This window comes from Diabrotica undecimpunctata, chromosome 1 (genome assembly GCF_040954645.1).
Source record: "Diabrotica undecimpunctata isolate CICGRU chromosome 1, icDiaUnde3, whole genome shotgun sequence".
Taxonomy (NCBI): Eukaryota; Metazoa; Arthropoda; class Insecta; order Coleoptera; family Chrysomelidae; genus Diabrotica; species Diabrotica undecimpunctata.
This window is the reverse complement of record NC_092803.1, coordinates 155,020,071-155,043,697: the sequence shown is the minus strand read 5'-3', so window position 1 is coordinate 155,043,697 and position 23,627 is coordinate 155,020,071. Positions and strand designations below refer to the sequence as shown.

The 23,627-nt window shown below is 32.4% G+C and overlaps 1 protein-coding gene across 2 annotated transcripts in view; it reads right to left on the bottom strand.

The window, feature by feature from the left end:
- Positions 1-23,627, bottom strand: part of LOC140432405 (calcitonin receptor-like) — a 465,986-nt gene that overhangs the window by 181,884 nt on the left and 260,475 nt on the right. The gene's annotated exons all lie outside the window — the stretch shown is intronic.

The window sequence follows — 23,627 nt, the reverse complement described above, 5'->3', positions numbered from 1 at the left end:
TTCTCCTTAACTGTCTTCGCCAGGTCTTCATTACCCCATTACAAAAATACGGGGTATTAACAAAGTTATCACAATAAGAATAATTTATTACTGCCACATTTTTTTGTTAATATAAGTTTAAAAAGTGATTGATGTTGTTAATTTTCTTTATATCGAGTACAGGGTGAGTCCAAACGTAAGGCCAATATGTTCTATAATTTTAAATAGTAATAAAACACCCTGTATTTTATATCACCATCTAAAAGTAAAATTAAGGTACTTAAAAATTTTGTTTAGTATTCTCTATATCTAAATTTATTAGTTTTTGAAATGTTTTCATTTTTCAAAGCAAATTATACATAAGGTGTCTAAATTTTTATAAATTTTAAGAAGCCATGAGTAAATTGTCTAAAACTGACCGTTCACCACTACTGATTCTTAATCCAATAACACATGTAACAAATAAAAAAATAAAAATAATTTATTATTTAAAAATACTGAGAAAAGAATGAACTAGAGTTTTGACTTGCCCTGTATTCGATATAAGAAAAATTAGCAATATCAAACAGTTTTAAAATTTTGACAATCAATATAAAAATGTGGTATTGTACCATCTATACTAATACTTAATATGAAGCTTAAAGTTGCCTACAATTTTTGTTCATAACTTTTATTGCTATCTGTTATTATGGTGGATCTACTGAGCTTTATCACACTAACCAATCACCCTGTATATACCTTCATGAGTAGTATAGAGTAAAAACAGTATTTTAGTATTGGAAACTCTGAATTTTTACTAATATATGGCATAAATATCATATTATCATTATGACCTAAAAAGTCAAGTCTGTCCTAATCTCTATCTAATCTTATTTTCTATCTACTGAATATACAAGGTGTAACAAAAAGGTAGGTCATAAAATAAATCACATATTCTAGGATCAAAAATAGTTCAATGGAACCTATGCTTACCTTAGTACAAATGTGCACATAAAAAAGTTACAGCCCTTTGAAGTTATAAAATAAACATCGATTTTTTCCAATATATCAAAAAATGATTTTATATTAAAAATGGACATGTGGCTTTCTTATTGTAGCAACATCTTAAAAAAATAATGACAATGAAATTTGTGCACCCTCCAAAAATTTTATGGGGGTTCTGTTCCCTTAAACTTCTCAAATATTTGTATAAGTTATAATTAGATTAATAATGTGGCACCATTAGTTAAACACAACGTTTTTAAAACTTTTTTGTCCCTTAATACTTTATCGATAAGCCAGTTTCTATCGATAGGTTATAAATATTCCAATTATTGTACATTTAAGATCAATAAGAGATTAACAAATCATTAGATCATTATTGGTAATTTGGTATTTATGGGTGAATGTCATGGGAATAGTGCAGTAGCTACAAGGCGTTATGCGAAAAAATATACTAATCAAAATACACCAGGCAGACGATTATCGTCGTTTACATAGATCGTCGTTTACAAGACAGCACATTGAGAGCGCAACTTATTGGTAATAATGGTCGACCAAAAGTCAATACAAATGATGAGGAGATTTTGGAAGCAATTGAAGAAATTTCTGGAAGCAGTACAAGAGTAGTAGTAGAAGCAGTACAATTAGATGTTTTTCACATGATGGTTTGGAGAAGATTCAAGGAACAAAAGTTTTATCCTTATCATTTAACACCTGTTCAAGAATTATTACTGGATAAAGATTATCACAGAAGAATGGGATTTTGCGATTGGTTTTAACGGAAAACACTCGAAACGTCAATTTTATCATATTTTGTTTACCGATAAAGCTACTTTTAAAAGTAATGGCATTACGAACCATAATAATACATTTGTTATAAAAAATTTCACAAACTTCTACAAAACGTGTTACCAGAAGTACTTTTAGACGACGTGAATCTCGAAGTCAGGAAAAAATTTCGGTTTTTACAGAATAGCGCTCCAGCGCATTACCATATTGAAATCAGAGAGTATCTTTTCGGTCAATATCTTGGACGTTGGATTGGAGGGAAGACTGATGCGCCTATTTCTCGGCCACCCAGAGGTGCAGATCTTAACCCAATTGACTTGGACACCCAGATTGAGTTTTACGAAAGGATACATATATTCCATAGTAATGATGAATGAACAATAACTAAGGAATAGAATCATGAAAGCTGCAAGTCAATTTCGTCAGAAATCCAGGATTTTCCAAAATATTTAATTTTTCTTTTGAAAACGGTACCGAATGTGTATTCAAGAAAATGAAGGTCATTTTGAATATTTGTAAAATCGACAACATATCTATTAATGGTTAAGTAAGTTTACAGAGGCCTGGTAATAATATAAAAATTTATTTATAGTTTACATTTTGTTAGGTAGGTATTCAGAAATTTTATGGCTGGCTCGAAAAAGTATTAGGAAGCAAAAAAATTTTAAAAACATTGTGTTTAACTAATGGTACGAAAATACTAATTTAATTGGAACGTACACAAATATCTTTGGGGGTGGGGGGGTTTCAGCGAACAAAAATCTCATAAATTTTTTATAGGGTGCACGAAAAACAGTTTTCGATATTATGTATTGTATTATGGTAATAACAATACGTTACACAGATATATGAGATTTTTGGATAACTCAGATGTAGACCTATTTAACACCAGTTTAACTTAACAGATCTCTTGTAAGTTTATAAATTTATTATTTCTGTATGATCATATTTTTACTGTTTTTGGGGATACTACGTAAATAAATAAATAAATAAATAATTTAGACCAGTCTGGTTAAAAATAAAGGTGGAAAAATGTTTCGCAGATATCTGAAGCTTTTAAGACATAGGTGGGGGATACTAGATGATGAATAGATGAAAAGATACTCCTAGTTTTACCTTGCGTTTTTTTTAAGCAATAATTTATGGTCACAATTTGATTTTTTTGTCTATAAGTTTTTTCCCTTATATTTTAAATAAACAATATTTATGTCATTTTTTATGTCAAGAATATCTTTATTTTCCCGTTTTTTTAATTAAAATTGATAAATAATTTACAGAGATATTTGCAAAAAAGCAGTTTTTTTGCACTAATTTATAAATTTTATTAATTTTTTTATTAACAAAACAAAATGCTATTAATACATTTAAACATCAAGGAATTACCATCTTTTAGATTTGTGCGAAATTTCCCCCCGATCAGTCGAATATTTTATAAGTTATTTAATTTGTTTATCCCTGAGGCTAATTATTTAAACTATTGAGCTTGCCCTATGCATGATGCTAGACACATTCAGCAAATTTCCTAGGATTCTTTAAGACTTAGACTATCTCAGAAGTTAAATGCATATTGAGTTTTCATCGAAATTATTTACAAAATAAACGTTTGAAAAAGGGGTATGTTTTTTACTTATAAACAATTGTAATAACTTCTATATTTTTCAAGCTACAGATTTGTACGTACAATCATTGGATAGCTGGTAAAAAAGCTCACATTAAAAAATAAAAAATCTTCTATGACCAATAGGAACGAAGTTAGTGACTATTTTTAAAAAAATCATATCTCCATTGTTTATAAACATTAAGAAGTAAAATTTGCACAAATTTTGAATGAAAATCTAAACTTTATATTGAAACTTATATCTATAAAATTTATCTAATTTTTCTAAACGACGGTACTTTCGAAAGATCGACATAGGAAAGTGGAGAGGATATCTGTTTCAGCTCCGTTTTTTTTTTCGGCATCGGAACTTCAAATTGCAACACGTAGGAAAAATATACATTATCTCGGCTTCCTTTGCAGCTGCAAGCCTCTTTTTTTTATTCTGGGGTAGCTCGTCGAAATATAAATAACTACATAGTTTTCACTGGCCGGAAAATATGGGAAAACTCGGAAAAATTGAGTCCATTTGAAATTCACCTTAAATATTTACTTTTTTTTAATTTGCTCGAATATTCTGTCGCAGTATTAATAATGATGACATAATTTTCACCCCCCATAAATCTCGGAAAATCAACATATGTTTTTTCATTTTATATCAATGATATAATAATACTTATATATTTTATAAATTAAATTTCAGGTAATGTTTTACACATTATATTATTATATTCCTTATATTAATTATAATTGTTTGTATTTTTATAATTAACAATATTGATTTTTATTCTATTTTTTTTACAAATATGATACACAATATTAATCTAATCTGCCTTACTGCTTTGATAAAATAAGTCGATTTTTTCATCACTTGCCTTATTAAATTTTGCAATGTTTATTGAACTTTATTTTTTTATTTTCTTTACATACATTGGTTTAAAAGTTAAAATTTGGAACATTTATTCGACTTCACTGTCAGGTCTGAACCTTTTTGTTGTAGGTTGTTTGTCTTCACTTATTAACTCAGTCTTTCCATACATTAAAATATTAATGGGCGATCTTAATGCCAAGGTGGGTCAAGGTACGGTAGGAGAACAAGTAGGAAAATATGGGCTTGGAAACAGAAATGACATAGGAGATCGATTGATTCAATTTTGCCAAAGTGAAGACTTCGTAATAACAAATCATTTTTTCAAATTACCTCCTCGACGGTTATATACATGGACATCTCCACAACATACCAAAGAAAAAATAGTGAGAAATCAAATAGACTACTTTATGATAGCAAGGAGGTATCATAATACTGTTAAATGTAATAAGACGTACCCAGGAGCTGATATAGGCTCAGATCATAACCCGGCAGTTACTGTGATAGAGGCGAGAACAAAAAAGATTAGAAGACCACACAGAAAGGCACTAGATTTAAATAAACTTAGAAACAAAAATATACGACAAGAAAAAGGAGAAGAAATAAATGAAAACCTCCGTTCAGTGCAGCAAAAAATTAACGATACAAACAACGTTAACCAAAAATTAAAGTACATAAATACAGCTATACAAACAGCAGGAAAGAAACATCTTACAAAAACAACAACAAAGAATAAGGGGTGGATGACACAAGATATACTAGACTTAATGGAACAAAGAAGAAAGATGAAAAATTACCCGGACAAATACAAAGAAATAAATAAACACATAAAAAAGAGAATAAAAGAAGCCAAAGAGGAGTGGATTAAAGAACAATGTGAAGAAATGAAAACCTATGAGAAACAGTACGATGCGTTCAATATGCACAAAAAAGTAAAAGAGATAACAGGAAGCATAAAGAAATACCAAATAGGTAAACTTAAAGACAAAGAAGGAAATCTTATTGTAGATCTAGAGAATAAAATAAAAATATATACAGAATACCTGAATGAATTATGTGAAGACGATAGAAACAACTTAACTCAGATAATCAATGCAACTGGGCCAGACATATTGAAAGAAGAAGTAGAATACGCAATAAGAAACGCTAAACGGAAAAGCAAATGGACCTGATAAAATTCCTACAGAACTGTTGAAGCTTTTGAATGTAAAATCCGTAACCATAATATTAAATTTTGCAGCGAGTAGCTAAAACAGTTTCCCCTCCACTTTCCTATGTCGATCTTTCGAAAGTAACTTCGTTTCGAAAGGTTTTAAGTTTCGAAAAATTGGATGAATTTTATAGCTATAAAATTCAATATAAAGTTTAGATTTTTATTCAAAATTTGTGCAAATTTTACTTCTTAATGTTTATAAACAATGGAGATATAATTAACAAAAAAATTGTCGCTAACTTCGTTCCTATTGTTCATAGAAGGTTTATTTTTTTTGTTAAATGTGAGTTTTTTTACCAGCTATCTAATGGTTGTACGTACAAGTCTGTAGCTAAAAAAATATAGAAGGTATTACAATTGTTTATAAGTAAAAAACATACCCCTTTTTCAAACGTTTATTTTGTAAATAATTTAGATGAAAACTCAATATCCATTTAACTTCTGAGATAGTATAAGTCTTAAAGAATCCTATGAAATTTGTTAAATGTGTCTAGCATCATTCATAGGGCAAGTTCAATAGTTTAAATAATTAGTCTCAGGGATAAACAAATTGAATAACTTTTAAACTATTTGACCGATCGGGGGGAAATTTCGCACAAATTTAAAGGACGGTAATTCCTCAATGTTGAAATGTATTAATAACATTTTGTTTTGTTAATAAAAAAATTAATTAAATTTATAAATTAGTGCAAAAAAACTGCTTTTTTGCAAATATCTCCGTAAATTATTTATCAATTTTAATTAAAAAAACGGGAAAATTAAGATATTCTTGATATAAAAAAATGGTATAAATATTATTTATTTAAATTATAAGGGAAAAAATTTATAGATAAAAAATCAAATTCTGACCATAAATTATTGTTTAAAAAACACGCAAGGTAAAAATAGGAGTATCTTTTTATCTATTCGTCATCTAGTAACCCCTACCTATGTCTTAAAAGCTTCAGATATCTGCGAAACATTTTGCCGTGAAATCGATGATTTTTGTATAACCAGACTGGGCTAATTGCTCTACAATTTCCAACAAGCTTAGTATATATGAATTAAGAATAATAAGTTATTTTAAAATCTGAAAATATATACAGGACGTCCCATTTAAATTAAATAACTTGATGAATTGGGTATTTTTGATGAAACCGAAAGTAGAGTCATAATAAAAAAGATAGCTTCAATTGTGTCATAAGTCATTGCGCTTGCATGGAAAGTCAGGAATATCAATTTTTTGATTCAAAGATATTAACTTGGTTCCATACTTTATCCCAACTCTCTGTATGAGATTTTCCTGTATGATTCGATATGTATTTACCATATGAAATTCAAATATGAATAAATCATAAATACAAATTTTGAAATAGATTCATATTTGATCCGTTTCAAATATTTATGCCGATTTATATCCAGCACGTGATAATTTTCCCAACACGAAAACACATCAATCGGCCGATATAATTTGTATTTTGCAAAACAACGGGAAAATGCAAATTCCTGTATGACTTACCCTTTGTTGTTTTATTGAAAATTTGATTACTCCGATAAAATTCCGGTCTTTTTATAGCAGTGGTGTTTGATTAAAGCTGTATAACTATACACGTAAACAAAAGGAAATTTAAGCGATATGTGTATGTTGTAACAATAGTTTTGTTTGCTCTGTTTGTAACAAACGATAAATGTAATAAAGGCATGTAAAATATGTTTAGTAGGTATGAAAAAGTAACACTTGGCATATAGTTGTCATACCAAGAAAAGACGATATACGTGAATATTAGGACTGCAAGTATATTTGACATGTAATGTGCCATTTTCTTTGACACATCATCTCTTCATAGACTTTGAAAGCGCATATGACAATATAAACCGAGAATTTTTAATAAAAGCAAAGAAAGAATTTAATATACCAACACAACTAATAGAACTGATAAAAGAATCTCTAAAAGTAGAAAGTAGAATCCGGATACAAAATGAATTAACGGAAACAATCGATGTGAAAAAGGGACTACGCCAGGGCGACTATGCATCTTGTTCAACAACGTACTCGAGAAAATCCTGAGGGACACAACAGTCAATACACGAGGAACAATCATTAATAAAATCGTGCAAATACTAGCATTTGCAGATGATGTTGACATAATTGCAAGATCAAGAAGAGAAATAATAGAAGCATACAATCAAATAGAACGAGCTGCACAAAATAGTGGTCTTAAAATCAATCAGACCAAAACAAAATATAGGCAGGTAAGAAAAACGCAGAAATAAGGCAGCCACAAAATATAACAATAGAAGAATACAACATTGAGGGGGTAAAAAACTTTATATACTTGGGATCCCTAGTCACGTCTGATAATAACGTTGCGGAGGAATTGAAGAAGCGAATATTTATTGCAGATAAATGTTACCATGGCTTAATTAGGCAACTAAGATCAGATAACGTCGCAAGAAAAACAAAATGCCAAATATATAAAACCCTAATAAGATTGGTACACACATACGGCTCAGAAACTTGGACACTCACTAAAAGAGAGGAAACGTTGTTAGCCACCTTCGAAAGAAAAATCTTGAGACACATATATAAGGGCACCAAACAAAACGGAATATGGCGAAGCAGATACAACTCTAAACTATACAAAATATACCAGGATCCGGATATTATAACATTCATTAAAATAGGACGGCTGCGTTGGATAGGAAATGTAGAAAGAATGGAAGAAGGCCAAATACCAAACAAAATATTCAAACAGATGTTAGTAGAAAAAAGAACAAGAGAAAGACCGAAGGTGAGATACTTAGAACAAATAGAAAATGATATAACAACCTTAAAAATAAAAAAACTGGAGAAAAAAAAGCACGAAACAGATCAGAATGGAGAAGAATCCTGGAACAGACCAAGACCAAAAAGGGTTGTCGAGCCAGTGATGATGATGATGAATGTGCCATATTCAGAGCTTCCTATAAAAAGCAATAATTTAAGAGAAAGTTGTTTATTACAATTACAGTGATTAACAACTTTTACGTATCTAATAACTTACAAATACCTCATGGAAGAGTGATTTTTGATACAAAACGAATTAGAAAAAAAAATATTACAAAGCCAACGCCTCTGTTATAGAGATAAAAACTTTTTTAAAGTTGTAAAAATCACATTTAAAACGTGATTGGAGAGGACGGAAGTAAATCCAATGCGATGTCTATATTACAGATTAAATTGAAAATGACTAAGTCGTCATGTGTAGGTTAAATTGTGAAGTTAATGTTAAAGTAAAATTCAAATATACAAATTATCAAAAAATTAATTAACTGTTAAAGTTGGTTTTTTGATAATTTGTTTACTTAAATTTCACTTTAAACATACATACATAATCGTTTCTCTCCTACGTTAGATGTCGGTGAGGTGATTCTAGCTTTTGATAAATTTTCTCCATTATTTTCTGTTTTTCGGTATTTGTGTTGCTTTTTGCCAAGATTTGCCCTTATTTTGTAATATCTCTACTATGTCGCTGTTCCATCCTTTTATTCGACTGTCTCTTTTGTTTTTCTCGATTGCTTTAGCTTCCCACACCCTTTTAACTTATCTGCTATTGTCCATTCGTGTTATATGACCGAACCATGCTAATATTTTCTAGTTTATTATGTCAAGTAACGGTTAAATTTTGAGTCTGCTTCTTATTTCTTTATGTTCAGACAGAGTCTGTCTGTTCTTCTTACCGCTATCGTTCTTCTGAGATATTTCATTTCTGCTTATTGTATCCTACCCTGGTGTCTTCTGTTTATGATCCAGTTTTCTGATTCGTATGTCAGCGTTGGCCTATATATTGTTTTATATATTAACTTCTTCGTTTTCTTGATATTTCCTTGTTGTTAAGAAATCCTCTATTTAGAGCCTGGAATAGTTTTTCTGTACTCCCTAGTCTATTGTTGAGATTGTACTCGATGCTCCCTCTGTTATTTATTACTGTTTCCAGGTATTTGTATATAATTGTTTGCTTTATTTTCTGTTGATCTATCACTACTTCGATTAGGTCATCCGTGTCGTTTTTTCTTGTTATTTTGATTATTTGTTTCTTGTCTTTATTTACATTTAGGATGTATGTTTTAACTTCTGAGTTTCGTCTCTCTAAATTGTGCTTAAGTTTTTCTGATGTTGTCAGCTAATAATACTATGTCATCTGCCAATACGCATATTTCTGCATTTATCATTTGCATTCTGTTCCATCCTATACAGATATTTTTTAAAGGTTTTCTTATATTTTTTCACTATCTCGTCTATTACATTTATAAAACATTCTGAGCTTTAACTATCTCCTTGTAGAACCATTTGCATCGTTTCAAATGGTTGCGATATGTTCTATTTGTATCCTAATTTTTCTTTCTATTAATATTTTGTATAGTATTGCTGTTACAAATAGTAGGGATATGCCTCTATAGTTCTGACAGTCTCTTATAGTTCCCTTCTTGTGGACTGGTACAATTATTTTATTTTACCATTCACTCTGCAGTATTTTTTTCTTCCATATTAGATTTAGGATGTATAATAATCTTTTCTATGCGTTTTCTCCTATATATTTTAACATCTCTGGACTCACTTCACCGCTCCCGGGAGCTTTCCCAGTTTTTAATCTTTCTATTGCTTCCTCAAGTTCTTCTTTCAAGCACGCAACCACAAATCCTACGACCTCTTGTTAAAGAACGTCGATGACGTCGTTCCTCGAAGCAGTGAACGAATTTGTATACCTGGGCCCGCTCCTTAAAACCGAAAATATTACTACCGTAGAGATAAACCACAGAATTTGCACAGCCAACAGATGCTATTTTGGGCCCAATCTACTTCTTAAATCCACAATTATATCGAGAAATACAAGAATAAAAATCTACGAAACAATAATACGCCCAGACCTAACATATGGTTCAGAGACCTGGACTCTAACAAAAAATAATGAAAACATATTAGGATGTTTCGAAAGAAAAGTACTAAGGCGAATCTATGGAGCAGTGAATGACAATGGAGTGTGGAGAAGACGATACAACTTCCAACTTTATAGAATATACCAGGAACCTGATATCGTAAAACATATTAAGATAAGACGTCTAAGGTGGATAGGACATATAATGATGATGGAACAAAATCACCCACCTAGAAAAATGCTCCTTGATAGACCCATTGGTCAGAGAAGAAGAGGAAGACCCAGAACAAGGTTCCTTGATAATATCGTTGAAGGCATAAACAATGTGGGAATATGTACTTGGCAGAGAAAGGCGATGGATAGGGACGACTGGAGAGATATTCTTAAGGAGGCTAGGACCCACGCTAGGATTATAAAGTCAGAATGATGATGATGAGTTTACCTTTGGCATTTATTACTCTTAATTTCTCTTCAAATTTATTAATTTTATCGACACACATCATATTAATTATTTATTTTTTGCTCTGTTTATTTTTGTTATTCTCCCTAATTCTTGGTCTATAAAGTTTTTTGTTTCGATTTTTAGTTGCTCTTCATTTGATTTATCTATTGTTAAGTTTTTCATTATTAAACTGTTTTTCTTCTTTTATTTTTGGCATACTTTAATAGCTAATTTTATTTCTTCCATTTTTTGTTTCAGAATCGCTATCTCCTTTTTAAGATTTTCTTTTTCTTGTATTAACTCGTTCATTTATAGTTTATATTCACTTAATATTGAAAATCTATTCTAATCTCCTTCATTCCATTTATAATATTTCCCATCATATTTTTTATATCCTTAAGCTCCCTGTTTTTCTTTTTGTTATCATCCACTAATTGTCTCATTAATTTCTTAATTTCATGATTGTTATTTGTTTCATTCGTTTTTGTTTTTATCTGGTGATTGGTGTATTTTTTTACTTCTGCCAAATATTTATTCTTTTTCTGGTTCATCTTTTTTCTTTCTTTTACCATCATCGGATCTAGTATTGTCACTGTCTGAAATGTTTAACTTTCTTCTTTTTTCAAATATTAATAGCAGTAACTCGTCTTTTTAAGATTATTCAGGTATACGCACCAACAACGGACCATCCGGATTAGGAGATTGAAGACTTCTACGATGACATCTCTGCGGCACTGAAAGAAACACCAACATACTACACGATTATATGAGGCGACTTTAACGCAAAGATCGGTCTAAAGCAGGATGAACAGGAAACAGCACTAGATAAATTTGGATCCAAAGGCAGAAACGAACGTGGTGAATTCCTATTAGAACTTCTATTACAACAAAATCTATACCAGATGAATAGTTTCTTCTCTAAAAAAGATCACAGAAGATGTACGTGGAAAAGCTTAGATGGTAAGACCAAAAACGAGATAGACTACATAATTACTGACAAAAAATATATATTCAACGATGTCACAGTCCTTAATGGCTTTACCAAGGGGCAGCGATCATAGAATGGTGAGAGCCAAACTAAAATTAGACTTAATAACAGAAAGATCCAAAATGATTAGGAAGAAAGCCAACCCAATATGGAACGACCCAACGAATTTAAATGAATATCAAGGCAATATCAATAAAATCCTACAACAAAATGAATGCATGAATAATGTAAATGCCCTCAACGAAAATATCGTAGAAGCTATTCGAGAGGCTCAAGTAAAATGCTGCCCTAAAAGACGCCAAGACGAAAAAATAACCACTGAAACAAAGCAACTAATGGAAACTAGAAGAAAAATAAAAGGAAAAGAAAGCATTGACGAAGAAGAACTGCGAAAAATAAACAAAAAAGTATCAAAAGCAATTAAGGAAAGATTTAAGGAAATTTAAGAATGAAAAAGTCCAGCGAACTATAGAAGAGAATAAAAGTCTTAAAGTCTTGAGAAGACGACTAAACAATGGAAAATGCGAAATACACAAACTAAAGAACAAAGAAGGAGTCCCCACATCAAATAGAGAAGAACTACTACACATAGTTGAAGACTTCTATCAAGAACTATACACAAGCCAAAGAGAAGACCAAAAAAACTTGGAAGCCGCCGCATCACGCAAAATTATCAACCAGTCTTCAGAGCTTGAAACTTGCTTGACGCAATGAAAAAAATAAAACAACAAAGCGCCAGGAGAAGATGGAGTCGTAATAGAAGCTATAAAGATGGGCGGACGTGCCCTTCTCAACCAAATAAAAATGTTGTTTAAACTTTGTCTAACAGATTGTTGCATATTAAAAACATGGAACAATGCAGTAACAATTTTACTACACAAGAAAGGAGACAAAGCGCATCTACAAAACTATAGATCAATCAGATTATTGAACCACATCTATAAAATGTTTACCCGAATAATTACGACAAGACTAGAGAAAAAGTTAGATTTCTACCAGCCCCAAGAACAAGCTGGCTTCCGCTCCAAATTCGGAACAAATGATCACCTACAAACAGTAAAAACCTTAATAGAAAAGTCGCTAGAATATAACAGACCACTGGTACTTAACCCGGCTCACAAAGTTAATACAAACATTATACCAAAACGCCACAATGCGTGTAAAACTACATGATACCACCAGAGAAATTCATATCAAGCGAGGTGTGAGACAGGGCGACACTCTCTCACTTAAATTATTTATAACGGTCCTCGAATACTTCTTTAAAATGCTAAATTGGGAAAACAGAGGAATAAAAATAGATGGAGAAATGCTCAGTCATCTGCGTTTTGCCGACTACATAGTACTTATTACCGAAGACCTGGGTGAAGCAGAACAAATGGTACAGAATTAGAAAACGTATCTTCAACAATAGGTCTCAAATGAACATCAGTAAGACCAAATTTATGATAAATTTAGTTCCCAGCGAACACCTAGTCATCCATAATCAAGTGGTAGAATTGACAGAAAAGTATCTTGGTCATGAAGTCAGAATATTCAAGGACAACCAGACCTGCAAATTTCAACGACGAATAACACTTGCTTGGGCGGCGTATGGTTCACTAACGGAAGACATTTGACCAATGCGTTCTTCCTATTATGACATACGGAGCAGAAATTCTCTCGCTCACAAAAACAACAGCACTAAAAATGCGAGTGGCACAAAGGCGCATAGAAAGATCAATTCTGGGCGTGACAAAAAAAGACAACATAAGGAATCAAGACTTAAGGAAACGAACAGGTATCAGTGATATCGTCGAACGTATAGCCAAGCTAAAATGGAATTGGGCAGGTCACATAGCGAGACTGAAAGACACAAGATGGACCAGAAAACTAATTGACTGGCGCCCACGAGAAGACAAACGCAACAGAGGACGACCACCAACACGCTGGATGGACGACATTAGAATATCCAAGAAATGGCAATAAGAAGCACAGAACCGTAAATAATGGCGAAAAATGGGAGAGACCTATGTCCAGCAGTGGACAGAAGAGGTTGCATGATGATGATGATGAGTCTGACTTCTATCGCAGTCATGCTAGTTCTCAATGCAATTATTATGCATATTATGGCTACTCTGTTAATCTTCACATGACTGTTTCTCGTATTGCTTAGATTGGCCTTGCCACCCAAGCCCATTGCCCAGAAGTAGTAACTGGTTTCACTATTGGCTTGTACATCGAACTCAGAATTTGGTTACATTCCAAATTATTACCTGAATAGTTTTGAGTACCACTATGGCTTTTGTGACCTTGTTGATCATCTCTTTTTTATCCAGGATGAGGCTGAGATATTTAATCCTTAATTGGTTTTAAGGTTGAGTTTTTGTTTCGTTGTAATTGTTTTCAAGGTGGTTTTAGTAGAGTTAGTTTATTTTGAGTTTCATTTTTCTATACCATGTATACGTGCAATTTAATTATGTCTTTATTATTTTACAAAATTTAAAAGTTGCACCGCAATTAATCAACTACTAGCCTCAATATGAGTAAAGAAGGAACTGTACTACATAACAAAGTTATATAAATACTTTTAAAAAATCTTATTTTATCGGTTATTAAATTTCAAGTTTACATAAAAATTGCTTGTATATTTTATTTATTTCCTATTATTTTGACAAATTTTGTAGATATTCTATAGTTTAATAATAATCTTGAACGTCGATATAGAATCTTAAAACTGCATTATCAAATTTTACAGTCCATAAATAAAGCACCGTTTACTGTTGTATAGTCATAACCAAATATTCCAAGGAGTTAACATGCTCTATTGCTGTCAAACGCATGCAGCTGATGATACTTTAAGTTCGGCGATAAATTTTATGATTAAAAAAAGGACGTGAAAACGCAACAAACCATTAAAATACACCATTGCTCGTAAAAGTGCCATAAAACGTAATATTGATAAAGACTTTACTGCTTTATAGTGGTTAATGATTTGTAGTGTAATTCGTATATTTAAGTAACGTTATTATATTTTAAATCGTTCTTCTAGTCTATAAAATCTTATTTTTAAAATGTAAATTAATACATTTCATATGCCTGCAACCAATATACCAGTAATACGGGGAACATTCTTAACAAAATAAGTTCTACAGCTAATTAGTTAGTAGCTAGTTCCACAGAAAGAAATTAGGAAGAAAAACAGACCGTCAAACCGTGAAAGAAAGCAACAATAATACTCATTTATAAAACTGAAATTGATTAAGCACTGTTTAAATTGTAATTATCATCTATTTATTTTATTTACCTAATTATCAGTCTGTCATATAGTCCACCCGAGACCATTTTATTAAACGGTCTTTATCATGTTCTCGTCGAGAACACATTCTAATTTGCGTCGTACTAAATAACAAACACATATTAAGTTTTCTTTGTAATGTTATGTGATTATCGAACGTCCTTCAGAATTTATATTAGTTAAAGGTGCGACTAAATGTATCTGATCTAGATAAACACTTTTTAGACAATGGAATATGACATATTTTGGCAAAGAGTTTTTGTTCTTATTTTTCTCTTTCCTTCAGAACATCTCGTGCATCTTTGTTATTGACCACTTAATAGGAAGATGTAATGCTGACGATTCATACATAATTTACTTTTTTTTTGAAGCTGCACATTGCTGGGGTAATGGAAACTTGAATTATTCATGAAACACCTTACTAACTTTCGAAAATTAGTTTACGGATTTTATTATCAGATGTCGCTATTTGTGTTCATACGAAGGCATGTTAGAGTTGCTTCCTAAGACAGAAAAGATTTATTTTCACGTTCAGAGCGACTGCGTAAGCCGTTCTGACGAGGCCTATTAGGCCGAAATACGTATAAACGGATGCGCAGGCGCCCTGTATGTGAGATCAAATCTTAACTGTCTGCCTTTTTTACCTCAGTAACTGTTTCAACTCCCTTGGTGATGATTACTTAAGAGCATTAAATGTGGAGTGTGCTGATCCCAAAATTATCTCCTTTATGTCTCTATGGTTTTTATTTTTACCGTCAATAAATCTGTAACAAAACATTAATTTACGACTAACGACAGTATCTTGATACGTCGTTTGACTACTAAACAAGCCCTGGTCATCTTCTAACTAAGCTACATAGAACCTTTTCCTAGCAACAGTAAGTTGTGTCAAAGCTGCTTTACTATGCTGGAGGTATTTGATAGTTTTGGAGGATACCTTTCTAAGTCTGTACTACACCTTAAAATTACCAGCCCTCAATGCTTTGTAGGAAATATCGTCGATTGTGAAGACTACAATTTGTGTGTTCTCCCCGATCTTCCGATTTTTGGATAACCAGTCTTCCATCTTAAGATATTGATTTTGTTTTCTCTATACAAGTCCTGGCTCTTTTTTAGGGATGCGGGTAAAGAGCATGAAACGCTTGTGAATATTATTAGGATCGACTACATTTAAGTCTGCTCCTTCTCAGAGGCTCTCTACACTCTGCATCTCTAAATCTCTTCAGTTGTTTATTTTTTTGTATACTGGTTAGCATAATTTCTCCCACATAGAAATTGTTACATTCACAAGATTCAACAATTTCTATGTGGGAGAAACCGCTACTGTGTCAGGATAAACGGGGATGAAACATACACAAAGAACAGAGACTTCGACAAATCTCAGTTATGAAAATATACCTGGAATAACGAGCACAGAATATAATGGAAATATGTATCCATAATAATGATAGAAACAGACATCCTACGTAATTAAGAAATAAGTGTAGCAAACCTATTAGCAAAATGTGGCAGGCTTTGGTTGCCAATACTAAAAGAAGAAGTCAACTACAAGAATATACTAGCAATAGCTGACTAATAAAAAGTCGAAAATATACATTTAAATTTAAGCACATCACATATGCAACACACAATACACAAACATAAAATCTACGTAAACACATATTACACAAACATTCTTTTCCTTCTTCTGGTGGCGTGTGCCATGCAAAGTGTAGGTGTTCATGCTGGTTGGATTATGTATATAATCTTCTTCTCCTCTTCTTATTGTTGTATTAATATCGGGTATATCGCACCAGTTTCTTATGTCTCTGAACCATAAGTATTGTTTGCGATTTGGTCATCTTCGACCTTCAATTTTCATGATAACATTCCAGAAAATTAGGACATCCTCGTAATTTTGACGAATACAAAACTTCTTTAATCTCTTTTTGTCATATTTACGTAAATGGATGTTTGGAGAACTTTTAAAATCGAACCAGATACTAACGATACACAAATACTGGTAATATCAGGATCACTGATACAGTATATGTCTAATAAATGCCCATTGGTATGTAAACAATAATTAAATAGATATCTCGGTATTACTGTAATTAAATATCCATTTAGAACATTCCTGATAATGGTATCTAACAAATATTACCCGAGTGGGGATTGTAATAAATTAATAAATAAGAAAATAGCTTACTGACGAATGTCAGTTTGTATAAACGGTTTACCAATTTTTTGTGTGCATTCGGAAAGGGACGTTAAAATGGTAAAAAAATAAGTGCAATTTATTTTTAAACTTTTTTTATCGACTGCATCAAAAACATGCTGCATTTAAAGGTAAAAAGTTTAAAACAAGGACACATTTTAGATTTGTATGCGCTACAAATAATGTTAAATATGGCGATATATAAAACAAAAACAAATTTCGATCTTACTTCAATACAAATTGTTTTTACAAGTACAGCGCTGAAATATACAAGAAGGAAACCAATCGGGAGTTTACCTACGATGAGAATATAAGGAGCCAATTAAGAAGACTTGTCAACATGCAATTTTTTTAAGGATATACCTCCAACAATGAAAGCTATCCTGGATACCGTTAGTTTATACGAGCATTTGCTCAAATTTTCCAAAAGTACTCTCTACCGACTACTGCTATAGACTACAGATACAGGCTTTGTTTATGAAAAAAGAGGAAAGAAAGCAGTAATGATGGAGCGTCCTAACATAATAAATTGTAGGTATAAATTTCTCAGAAAAATGCACAATTGTCAATCGAAAGGATACAATATTTTCTATTTGGATAAAAGTTGGGCAAATATCGGACATACAGCAAATAAGGTATGGACGGATTTAACCATAACCAATTATAAGGATGCATTTTTAGAAGGATTGACTATTGGTGTAAAAAATCCAAAACAAAGAGGTCCGAGATTCGTCTTGTTGCATGTTCGATCTGATAGAGGTTTTTTTACCAAATTCAGAATGTGTAATTTTAGTAAAACAAGATGCAGGCAACTACCAAGACGAAATAAATGACGTGACGAATCTTTCGAAGACTGGATTGAAAATAAACTAATCACAAACCTCCTGAAGGCCTAAGTTAAATGTGGTAGCAATGGATAACGCTCCATATCATTCACGCAAACAAAATTTCCCAAGAAACTCCTCGAACAAACATCAAATTCAGTAATAGTTATGAGATAAGGATATAGTTTTTGAAGAAGATTATTTAAAGTCGGAACTATTAGATGTAGCAAACAGTTATGCAGATATAGAAGTATAACATCAAAACTTTGGCTGACAAATACGGTGTAGAAGTAATACGATTGCCTCACTATCACTCGATGGTTTGGAGTCAAGGTAAACATTACGTTGCTGCTCCAAACACAATCGTGTGAAACAACTCATACCTGAAGCGTTTGCCAGTATCTTTGCTGAACAGTGGCAAAATTATATACAGTATGTAATCAGCGCAGCGTTGAAAAACATATGTTGATTTCCTCTTTCCTTTTTACCTACGGCTTAGTTACCGAGAGCCTACAATTTAACTGCAATTAAAATTACCTATGTTTTTGAGAATTAAGTATCTCCCATACACCAGTATTATGGACTCACATTGCCAACTTTTCATCATTTGATGACTTCAAGATATTTAAATTTCTCAATACTGTCTATACGTTACGTTGGTTGTTTTTGAAACATCAAACATTAGTTAGATAAAAATGTAATTTTAATCACAGTCAATTGTGGCTTAATCTAATATAAACATAATATTTATCTAAGACATGCCACAAGAAAACGGTTTCAGAACCGTTCTCTTTACTTTGACTAAAATTGAGATCTTTTGGCTAAAACAACGAAATTTACGGCACAATAAAACAGCTTATCCGTTAGATAGAGGTCAAATTTCCAAGCGTACATTTTCATGCCTACATTTTCATGGAAATCAGCGTCATTCAAGGAAGACAATATTTTCCGAGTGAAAGCAAATAAAAGCTTTTCTAGATCTCTATCCTCGATTAAAATATATCATCTCATTGTTACACCCCACTGGGATTTCTATTAAGGACCGTCATTGCCGTATGAAACATACTAAATAAAAAATATATTCTGGAGAAATGCCGAAATACGGCTGTGCTCTTTAGTTTATCTATCCCTGGGGATAAAAGGATATTTTTGTGCAAATTCTTATAATTTATAAAAGCGTATAAAGGGACAAATCTAATAGAAATACTATTACGTAGGACAATTTTATGTTATAATATTATGTTATAAAGATTGGCAATCATCATGACCACTGTAACTATTGAAGAAACTACTCTAAAGAGTTGTCTTTAGATGCAACGATACAATCCTCTTAAGGTTGTCAGCCAAGATATTCGGCTTCTTTCCACACTCTTTCAGCTTGCTATTTTGCCCTGGAGCTGCAAGACGCCGCAATTATCTCTTATCGTTCTCTATATCCACATTTCAAAGGATTTAATTTTTGATGTCGCATCTCGATTCAGCGTCCATAATTTAACTTCACAGTATAAGGGAGCACCGGGAGGGTTTGGACAGCGGGAGGCATTGGACACTCTCATAATTGCCTTTCCACTAGATACCAAGCGTAACTGCTAATAAACTTGAAGTGCATTTCTGTATTCTTATTATCTGTCTAGACGCCAAGCCGGCAGGATTCATTGTTTTTATGCTGGGCCATTTTAGAAATTTTCCATGCTGTTCTAATATTTAGCAATTTGAAACTGTGTTTTTAATTAGCTGGTTTTGTTTGTTCTGGGATACTGATTGAGTATTACTATTAGGTAAGCCTAAATAATAAAACTTTGTTGTTATTTTTACGATCTTTAAATATGCTTTATTAAATTTTGTATTTATTTATCTCAACTGTCTTGAGAGGGGTACGGACACATGTTCAAACCCTCCCTAATTTATAAAATTATTACAGAAAACATGCCGTATAAATATAAGCGACTAACCAAAGGACTATTTCCTGAAGAAACCATGATGTTTTATCTGAAAAGTTTTCTATCAGAAAAAGCGCTCAACAGCAAGTTAAAAAATCAGTACTAACTTTATATGTAAAGAGAGCTAAAGAAGTAGGAATTGCCAATACGACACTCTCTCCACTTTTTGTCACATGTCAAGTGTTTTCTAATGAAACGGTAGCCTCCATTGCGTTATATCTTAAGAGATATTCTAATAGGTATCATGGTTTAACTCCAAATGCGACTCGAAGATTAGTAGCAAGGTAAGTTAGAGAAGATTCTAAAAAGGCACAGCTTCACTGGATCAGACATATTTAATCGGTGTTTTGAAGAAAGCTAAGTTATTTTATTAATGGATAATCATGAATCCCATTTATCTCTTTTCCATTTATCTTTCTATTGATTACTGTAAAGATAATGGAATTACAATTCCAACTCTTCCATTCCACAGATCTAACAAATTGTAAACATTAGATGGGACTGTTTTTGGACCATTTGAAAGGTGTTTCAATCAAGTAGCAGATGACTGGATGCTTTCTCATCCAGGGAAGGAATTATCAATTTATGACCTTGCGCCAATAGGTATGAAAGCTTGGAATCGATCTGCAACTCCTTTCAACATAAAATCTGGATTTCGTTGCACTGTAATTTTGCCATTAAAGTCATAGTAAAGAGAAAAGTAATGAGCGAGTCTTCTTTTGATGAGAAAGAAATGATTTACAAAGAGTCATATTCAGATTTAGATTTGGAAAATGATGAACATCAGGAATAGGAGTATGGTTTGACATTATACCGCCAAAGTTGTTGTAGATAGCTACAACGTAAAATTTTTGAAAAAGCAAGTTGCAACCAACCGGTTTATAGTTAGTGAAGAGCCTCCAGCATTTGTAAAATACGAAGAAGTGATTGTAAGGTTACCAAATCCTTTGGCAGATCTAGTGCCAGATATAAAGACATGATATGTTTTAACATTGATCTTTTCCAGTACAGTTTATTTTAATAATGACTATTTTGTTTGCTTTATTGAAATTGTTTTGTATAAAACTTAAGAGGTCGCTGGTTAAATGATAATAGATAAATAATTATAAAATAAAAATGCGATATTTTGTTTGTAAATATATTAGCGACAAATAGCAAACACAACTGTAAATAAATTAGGAAAATAACTGGTCTTACTCATTATTGATGTTTCTACAAAGAATATAGACTTACCCTTTGAAATATTTTAGTCGTTGCCAAGGAAATCTCGTTGGTACCGCGTCGGGGCGCCCGCCGACGCTCGATGGCAAGAACCTATCACAAACTGGGTCCGTTTGGTTCGCTGTCTTGAGATGAAGTCAGAAAAGAATCTTTTGGCCGTTGGGTAGAAGAGGGTACATCAATAAATCACCCTATTGTATTGTGATTTAGAATGCGATAATTTAAGTTAATTGAGACCGTAATACGAAACCGTACACTTGTGTGCATATTTGTGACACAGAATACAAAGGAAGTCAAATTCTCCGTACTTAACATAATACATGAGACAACCAGTTTAGCAATTTTACGAAATAACAGGAAACAATATATTTTACCAAAGTCGTTAGAATAGAGTATTGAATTAGAAGAAATGTAGTAGAAATGCGAGGAATATTTAAGTAAGACACAGTTTGAGGCATTGTTTAGGATGAACGTACTTGAGATGTCGTCATATATCTGTAGAAATATTCTGTTGTTTTGTTGACTTTCAGACGGCATTTGCTCAGGTTAAGCATTCTTTTTTGATTGAGATTGATAGATAAGTTCTAAAAGACATAAGTTTGGATGGCAGAGACGTTTACAAAATTGCGTAATTGTATTGAAATCAAACATCAGTTTTAGTAGACGGTTTGGAATTAAACATCAGTTTTAGTAGACGGTTTAGTTTAGTGAGAGGTCCCAAATACAGGTTGCTACAAAATATTATGCAAGGGAAAATAACAGGCAAACGCAGTCCAGAACAAAGACAGTCCTCATGTTTGAAGAACTTGCGAGATTGGTATAGTATTAATACAAGCATGCTATTTAGGGTAAAAGTAACATTAAGATAGCTATAATGGTAACCAACATTTTAAAAGCACATGGAAAATGAAAATAAAAAGACTCAAATTGGCCTGTCGCGCCATTAGAACAAGAAAAAGATAATGGGGTTTTATTAGATTTAGTATTTTCTAATGACTTATTATTCTTACTTTAACAAAATCAGTTATTCTTACGGTGTCTATCCATTCCAGATATTAGAGATCAGCAGGGCAACTTTGCTTGCAGATATTCGGACTAATCTGGTTGTAGACGTATTGAATCACTTTTTTAAGTTTTAAAGCCAAAATATTTTTCTTCTCTCTATTGTTTTATTTCTAAATAGCTTGCCCTGAAGAATCAGTTGCAACGAGCCATGTCTCTGTTTATTTATTATAACATGGCCAAGATTTTCTAATTTCAGCTCTTTGATTGTTTTAATATAATCGCATTTATTGCCCATTCTACATAGAATCTCAACATTAGTCACACGATCCACATATGAAATTCTTAAGTCTGTAACACCACATTTCGAAGGATTTGACCTCTGCTAAAGAAGTTTAAGAAGAAGCTTTTACTCTATATAAAAACTTGAAAAAAACATCTGATGATAGAGATTTTGGAACCAAGTAGTAAATCGTAACTTAATATTTATGAACGTTGATCTTGCTTTCCCTATGCGTTGTCTTACTTTAGTAGAGTGGTTTTATTGGCTGGTTATATTGGTTACAAAGTATGTGTAGCTGTTTACCCAATCAATTGGTTAACCCAAACCCACATATAATAGCCTATTTTGGACACGTATTTCAAAGAAATGGTATTGAGAAGCTTACCGTATAGGCAGGGCGTAAAAGGAGAAAGAGTCTAAAGCAGGTCCTTATTTATCGGTTTTTCTCACCTGAACTGGCTAAGATTGAGACTGTCGATCGAACATCGATGATGCCTGACCGTTAACGCAAGCTATCAATAACACAAATTTTAGTGCAACATACTAGTTCTAAAGTTGATCGTAGACGTATAAACGGCTTTAAGGAACAATGGTCACTAGATAACACAGTTTTCATCTTTGCCAATTCAGCTCGCATACATTCATACTTAAAAAACATTCACACACACAACACTTACATTGGTATGATGATAAAAGGTGTCCTCTTTCTGCTACCGAAGTAACCTCGTCATTAGCGCCCCCGGCCGATAACTAAATCTTGTGCTCGCCACAAATTCTAGGGTCGACTGAGAACGTCTAAACGACTGATAGAACTAACATAACATCGAAATAGCGTCCATAACTAACATGCCATCATACACATTCACACTGGGCTACATGTAGCAGAACCGTCCTTCGAAAGCCGACGAGGCCTGGCCGTTAACGCAAACATCCAATAAAAGAATTTTAGTGCAATACACTAATTCTGAAGTTGAATATAGACGTAAAAACGGCTTGCAGTAACAATAGTAACTAGAGACTCAGCCTCTCTCAAAAACATAAACACTACACTCTGGAAAGAACATCACATCCAGAAAAACTTGCTATCTCTAATTCAGTTGACTCCATCTGGAGCCACACACACCAGGACAT